We start from the raw sequence: 7,722 nt of genomic DNA, 5'->3' as shown, positions 1-7,722 counted from the left end.
TGCCCCTGCACCATGAGACCCTTGTGTTGCCCCCTGTGACACTGTGTTGGTGATGCACCAACAGACACAGGCTGGGCATTGTGCAATGTGTTCCCAACAGCCCAGCAGTGCCCAGCCATGCTGCAGAGCATCAGCACGGCCCCCCCAGTGCCATGATCCCCTTGGGCAATCAATGGGACATTGTCTGGGGAGAGCACTGGGTGACATACAGCAGAGTGGAGCGGTGGCACAGAGGTCAGGAACGTGAGGACGGTCCAAGTGCCTTTCCCCTGCGCTCATTAATTCTATACATTTTGCATAAATTCCAGCACAACGAGGAATTTGGGAGTGCTACCAACCCATCTGCTTTGAACCGGCACTCTGGTTTGCAGGAAGGAATGTTACTGGGAACAACTCCGTGCCTAAAATTGGGTCTGATCCAAATCTTGCTGCTTCACCCTTCTTTCTGCCTTGAGCTGAGACCAAACCTGGGACTGAGAAGAAACTTGGGAAAGAGAAGAAAGTTGAGCAACCTGGGGCTGCATTCACATCTGCGCCTCCCAGCTTACCCCGATGCTTCCAGCCCCTTGCAGATGGATGGGCAGTGCTGGTGATGGAGGAGACAGAGCCAGATCCTGGCTGGGGAGCTTAGAGAAAGAACTTGTAAATGGAGAAAGTGATGAGCACACAGGGATGCCTTTCCAACAGCCAGGAGCAGAAGAAATAGGGAGCTGACACCCATCTTGGAGGGTTGTGTGTTCTCCTGATGGGCTGAAGGACCATCTGGTGAAAGGATGGGGTCTTTAGAAGATGCCCATGGCAGCAAGAAGGCAACACAGGGACGGAGTGGCTCTGCTTTCCAATTCCTGCTTTGTGCACAGGGTCTGACTTTCCCAGCTTGAATTCCTCGTGTCTATTCAGACCATGTCTGACTTCCATCCCAGGCACGTCTGTGCGGCTGCTTAGGGAAAACAAAGCTGGGAGGATGGAGATAACATTGCTGATGTTGGAAATCTGTGCATCCCTTGGTGCTGGGAGATACCTACAGCAAGTAGGGAACTTTCTATGAAAAATCACAGGTTTTGCTAAGGCTCTCAGGAAAACACTGCTCTCCTGCCAACCTCACATCGCATCAGCGCTTTGTAGACAAGATCTCCCTCTGTGCCCTGCACGGATGGATGTGTTTTTGCCTTGGCCCCACCAAACAGCCGTGAGTCAGCTAATCCAAACCAAACAGCACGGGGAGCGGGAGGTCAGCCCAGTGCACGGCTGTGAACTCAGAAACAGCACCTCGAGCAGAACCAGGGATAAAATCACAGCACCACGAGCAGGGCAGCGCTGGGTGTCAGCGAGGACTGGTGCCAGGTCAGGGAGCACCCGGTGTGACACTGGGAGATGGTGACTTTTCCCATCCCCTCTGCAACCTTTCTATGCAGATGCTTCCCACCAAGAAGCCTGTGCATTCACTTCACCACTGCCTTCTTGTTGCATCCCTCTTACTTTTGGGGTCATTTTCACCCCGGTTTTGCTGGCTCCCCTTTCTTTCTTACCCTTCTCTCCTCCAGAAGCATCCCTTGGACACGCTTGCACAGAGAAAAAAGTCCTTCCAGCCAGCTGCCAGCTCTGCCTTTGGCCTCTTGCTCCGGTTTCATGTTTGACTCTAATCCCACAATTTACACAGCGGAGCCCTGGGCCAAACCCAGCGTCTCAGGAACCTGCCAGAAACCTCAGCTTTTCCTAAGCTCTATAAACAGTTTCCTGCCTCCATCCCTGCACCTGCTGCCCATGCCATGCTGCCGGCCAGGGATGCTGGTGGCATCCTGAGGATGGTGGTACCCTGGGGATGGTGGTACTGTAGGGATGGTGGTACCCCCAGGAGGGACAGGATGCCCAGGGGTGCTGCTCTGCTGGATGGGATGCCCTGTGCTGCATCCCCTTCGCTCTGCTTGGCAATATCTGAGGGCTGTGAAACACTCACCCAAAGCCTGAGCAGTGAAAGAGTTCGATTCCTCAGAGCATCTCAGGGCAACCTGGGAGAAAGCAGACAAGGAGTTAGGGGAGGCAGGGACAAGGAGAGACGTGTAGGTGTCCCAGACACCAGCAATGGCTGCTGGTGTGCAATACAGTCTTTTGAAGTGGAGCTGCAATGTATTTCTTCATGTTAGTTTCCTTCCCCTATGTTTTCAGAACAACTAAAATCCCAGCGATGCAAACAAGCAGCAGGAGTGGGGCCTGGGGAAAGCACAGAGTGGGGAGATCTCTTCTTATTGTGCTTCTAAAACACAGTGAGGACACTGCAAATTACGGAGCACCATCTGCTGGCACCTTATTTATTGACTGCCTCTTTCCTTGTGATGCAGCACTGGGGCAGCACTGAAGCGGCTGGGGGCATTATACAAGGGTGAACCCAAAGCACGGTGAGATGAGAAAACCAGTGGGCAGAACGTGCTGGGTAAATGCACAGAGGCAAAATCCCACTCGCTCCATCGAGGGCAGGACTTCACCCATAAACCTCATCCTAATGGGGAGTTCAGAGCTTAAATTCATTAAACTGATGGTGTCCTTCCTGAGCGTGAGATTAAAACCAGGAGACTTTGCAGGTCTCTGCTGGCAGCATTCGGGGCTCCAGTCGAACGGGACATAAAGCCATTTCCTCCTGTATAAATCACCTGAATGCTTTTAGCTCACTCCGAGGCCCAAAACAATGCTTTCAGCTCAGGTTTGCTCCTTGGTAATGCGTGCTGGCAGCTGGCCCCATCAGTCTCCGGCACAGACATGTAACTCAAGCCTCTGACAAGTGCTGATTTAGAGCTTCAGCCAGTAAATCAGCATAAAATCATCGGAGTGCTTGCTCATATTTTTCCAAGTGGGGCTTTCTCACATGCAAGGCAAAAGGTCCTGGGACCCAGTGCTCACTATGGGACACCAACCGCAGGCTGCTGTGTCCTGGACCCTGCAAACTGCTGTCAAATCCACACAGTGTGCAGGATGGAGATGCTGGGAAAGCAGTGCAAGAGGACTTTCTGCTGTGGAAGCCGTTTGTGCATGCATGAAGCTGGCATTGCACAGCTTTGGAAGCCCTTTGCAGCGCAGGGAGCTGAGGGTGCACTAGTGGGCTGTGTCGTGCTATATGGGACGATGCTGGGCCACTGTAAATGAGCCAAAGGCTGTGTTTCCCAGCATGGATTTCTCTCCCGTGGGCTCTTCTGCTGGCACTAAGGGAATGGGAAATTTGCAGTACTTCAAAGCCCCTCTGCCGCTCTAGGCTGTGTGATCCAAGCCAAAGTGCAGCCCCAATCCATCATCCAAAGAGGGATGTTTGTGTATGTGTGTGAAATGACAGACTGGAGAGACCCGGAGCTGAAAGCCAGATGCTTTCCCCAGAAATAAAATGGGTTAAGGACTTCAAAATGCAGGAAGAGCCTGTGAAGGAAGCACCACTGCAGTCAGTGGCTGTGACAGCCCTGGCCCTGGGTCCCAGCATCCCAACAAGCATCGACTGCCATCCTCTGTGTGCTGAGGGGAGACAAAAGGACACGACCCAGACCTCTCAATCATTCCACATCAGTAAGTCCTTAATGGGGGCAGAGAACTGCAGAAGTCAGCATCCCCCATGGGTTACAGCTAACGCTTCTCCAAACAAACACCCATCAGATGCTGATAAAAAGTTGCTTTCCGTAAACACTCTGTTTATTGCACTATCCCACTGATTCCTCTGCTGTCAAAACAGAAAGGCAAACGAGAGCAGGGCTGAAACCCATCCCAAAGTCCTACCAAGCTGTGAAAGCATTTGGTGACTTTGTTCCTGGCTTGGATTTCTTTTTTTTTTTTTTTTTTTTTAAATTGTTTGGATTTGGTCACAAGCAGGAAAAGCTGATCTCATGACAGCTGAAAAAGCCCCGTGAGAGCCCGAGCTGTGAGATCTGATGTCACGCACGGGCAGTCCAGGAGGGAAGGAAACCTCTGTGTCAACCCAGAAAAGCAGGCAGCTCAGCTCGCCTTGCCTCCAGGCAGCTCTTGGTGGCACGTGGATGCCCGAGGCTTGTGCCTGAATGGTCAGCCCCAGGGAGGGGCTGGGGATCCCACCAACATCCCATCCAAAACCTGCCCGAGAGGTTGGCACGCAGGCTGAGTCAATGGAAATAGGGTGACAGAGCCGTTCAGGTTGGAACAGACCTCTAAGAACATCCCATCCAACTGCTGTCCCACCCCACTGCGCCCACTGCCCACCTCCCTCAGTGCCACATCCCCACGGCTCTGGAACACCCCCAGGGATGGGGACCCCACATTGGGGAGCCTGTAAACATCAGTGCCAGCTGCCACCCAGAAATGGGGGAACAGCAGTTGTCAGAGAGCTCAGAACCCCCTCAGCTGCCAGGTGCTGCGCTGTGCACACGTGAAGGTGTTTCAGTGCAGGGAAGCATTCAGGCTCAGGCTCTCGTTCCCAAAAGCCGATGCAAAGAATCCTGTTTCACTCTATACACTGCGATTAGCCACGTGTACAATGGGCTGACCACTGGTATGCGTGGCAATGCCAGAAGTAAATGAAACTCCTCCCTGGGGAGAGGGCTCCATTGCTTTTGGCTGCTGAATTTGTGAAGTTTTTTCACTATTTTTTTCTTTTTTTTCCCCCCAAAATGCCTCCTTGGAAAACGCCTCTGGATTTTGATGTGAAGAAAAAATAAACCCAACGCTTTTGGTTGTGCAAGGAAAGAAGGAGAAAAAAAAAAAAAATCATTGATATTTTTGAAAGCTGGACGATTTAACCAAACATGGGAGAAATTGAATAGCATCCACGGCCATTGGAAGTGCTTAAAAGAGCTCCGTGAGCCTCCTGACAGGAGAGCAGCCTGCTGACACCTTTCACATGCAATGAATGCAGCTCACTGCTGCAATAGGAATAAGCCATGGGGAAGGAGCCTGGGTGCTGGGAAGGCAAGGATACAGAGGGCTGTCCCGCCTCAAAGCACTCGTGTGCTGTGGGCTGCCTCTATTCTGTGCTCATACACTGCAAGAAAGGGATGGGGGCAAAAAGGGCATGAAAGAGAAATGGACAGGAAAGTGAGAAGTGGTGGTTTGCACTCTTTAATTTCCTTATCCAAGTGGAAGCTGCTCTGGTAATGTGTGCAAGGAGTGAATACCTCCAAATCTTCCCAGCAAATGAATAAAACCAATAATATTCACAGAGCGTGGATTCGACTGATTTCCCTCCGTGTGTTTGGACTGAGATCTGACAGCTCTGGATCCAAAGGGGAGATCTGTGTTCGACTTCCTTGGCTCTGGATCACACCTAAGGAGCTCGTGTTTGAGCAGCATCACCAAAGGCCCTACCAACACACCTCCACTGAACGTTGGGTCGCTTTTCCCTTCTGGTCCACAAATAAATTATCTGCCAATAAATGGAACCAGAAGTGGCTTGGCCAGATGTTCTGCTGGGGCCCCAGGGAGTCGTGGTGCAGAAAGGGTAAAATAGGGGGAAAGAGAAAAAAAAAAAAGAAGGCAAATAAAAGATAAAATATGAACATGGCAGCTCCATTGGCTGCTCAATGCCGGCGTGGGACCCCCGGCTGCAGCAGCTGTGCCCATTATGGGGTGAGGTGCAATGCCCCAGCTGGGAGGCCGTGCCAAAAGCAGGATATGGGAAAAGACCATTTTCAAACACAGATGGATTAAACCTTGATTCCTTTTTAAATGAGATTTTAATGCGCTGGCTGCACGCGGCCGATGGATATGGGAGACGCTGGCTGGACATGAGATGGGTTGGGGTTGAGTGTCCCCAGGGCACCTTGCTGACCCCATGGTCTCCCATGGGAGAGGCACACTTTGGTGTCCCTGTGCTCTCAGCCCTTGTGCTGAGCTGCAAACCCTGGAGCACAACGCTCTGCAACCCACCAGAACCTACAGACGGGAGATGGACAGCTGGAGCAGAAGGACCTTTGATTTTGTTGTGTTTTTCCAGCTGGAAAGAGAAAGAGAAAAGAGAACGTTCCCACAGAGGAAACACTATTTACTTTTTTTTTTTTTGCTTTTTTTTTTTTGCTTTTTTATTGTGGTTGAGCTGAACTGTAACAAGTCACTTTAGCTCTGTTGAACGCAGGATTTTCTCACTTTCCGGTAAACTGCAGTTACCATGGAGAGCTCTGAGACAAGCCAAAGGCAAAACATTGGAAACTACACCCAAACTCACCGCAGCCATATCAAACAGTTAATTAGAAAGGCCGTCCATGTGTTTCCCATTCCCTGGAATGGTTTGAATCAATTGCCCCGTGATTTATCACCTGTTTTCTGTGCGAACGGTTCAGCTCTGCTCTCGTGCATGTGTTGGAAGGGGGATCTGTGCTGTGCAGCAAAGGAGGGGAGGGAGATATTAAGGACTTACAAAAAAAACACCAAAAACCCAACAAAAAACAATCATCAAATAACCAATTCTGCTCCTTCCTCCAGTCTAAATCTCCCCCCGGAATGATATGCTCTGGATTCTGGTGGGATTTCTATCCCTTGGCAACTGAGAAAAAAGGAGAGACAGCATTTGATTTTGGAGCACGTAGGATTACAGCTCACCGGGGCATGGCAGGGCTGTGCTGTGCAGGGCCCAGATAGGATTCAGTCCCCGCTGCTTCTCTCCCCTTCCCTGTCCCCATCCCTGCATGAAGCAGAGCCCATCCGGATAGGTGGCTGCAGATCCTCATCCTTGGGTTGCATCTCCTTTCCAGGAACGCTTTTCCCCACTTATCTCATGCCTTAAAACCCACAGACCACGGGGTTCCCCCTTGGTGGCCCATGCATCCCGTTGCCACCCTGCTGGCAGGCATGCAGTGATGGCTGATGGGCAGTTGGTGAAGCCTTAATGCCCAGAGCTAAATTCCCAGTTGGGCTTCATCCCCGCTCCCCCTTCACAAGGCATGGGGAGAACACACCTTGGTCCTGCCTTGTGCCAAGAGCTTCAATGCAGAGTTGGTTTCTCCTAGCATCCAAAAGCAGCAATAGATGGTTTGGAGAAGATCCCTCTGACCTTCAGCTCTTTCCAAAGCACGCTGACCTGATTTTTCCACTGCCATCTGCATCGCTGCCCTTTGGGGTCGGGTGAGGTTGTGAGCCACTGCAGTCCCCTCCGGTGGCGTGGGTTCCTCCAGGAAAGTTTGTGGGGATGGCTGGGATGGACACGGTGTTATCAGCAGCCATTCCCCCACGCTATGCTCCAGTGAAGCGTTCTGACCGAGGTGTGTGGGGCTGATTGGAAACCCTGCACATTTATCTAACCCATCCCCCAAAGCAGCTGTTGGCCTGAAAGGTGGCTGCTCCTCTCGCGCTCCGCATTCCACCTTTCCTGCCAAGAGTGGGGGAGAGAGGGAATAAAAGCTGCTCTCCTATCATTAGCAGATGATTGAAAAACCTTTCAGCTCCCCGAGCCAAGCGTGGGAGATAGCAGTCCTGCAAGACAGGAGCCGAGAAGCCCACAGCAGCAGATGGTGGGAAGAGGCAGGGACTCCCCTCCATCTGCAGAGGTTCGATGTGGAGCTTGGGGTGAATCCTACACCTGCAGCAAGTGAGCAGAATGCAGCAGGAGCGTGGCAAAATTGCCATTTACCCACACACCTCTGTTCCCATAGTGAACATATGAATGCGTGCACTGCTTTAGCTTGAATTTATCTTTTCATTGCTCTGAGTTCCGCCAGCCTCACTCCTGTCCTGCTCCTGGCCACAGAAGGGAAACAAAGTCATTGCCTGGCACAGGGGTTACTT

The sequence above is a fragment of the Tetrao urogallus genome (genome assembly GCF_951394365.1).
Source record: "Tetrao urogallus genome assembly, chromosome: 22".
NCBI lineage: Eukaryota > Metazoa > Chordata > Aves > Galliformes > Phasianidae > Tetrao > Tetrao urogallus.
Note: the sequence above shows the minus strand (reverse complement) of the source record.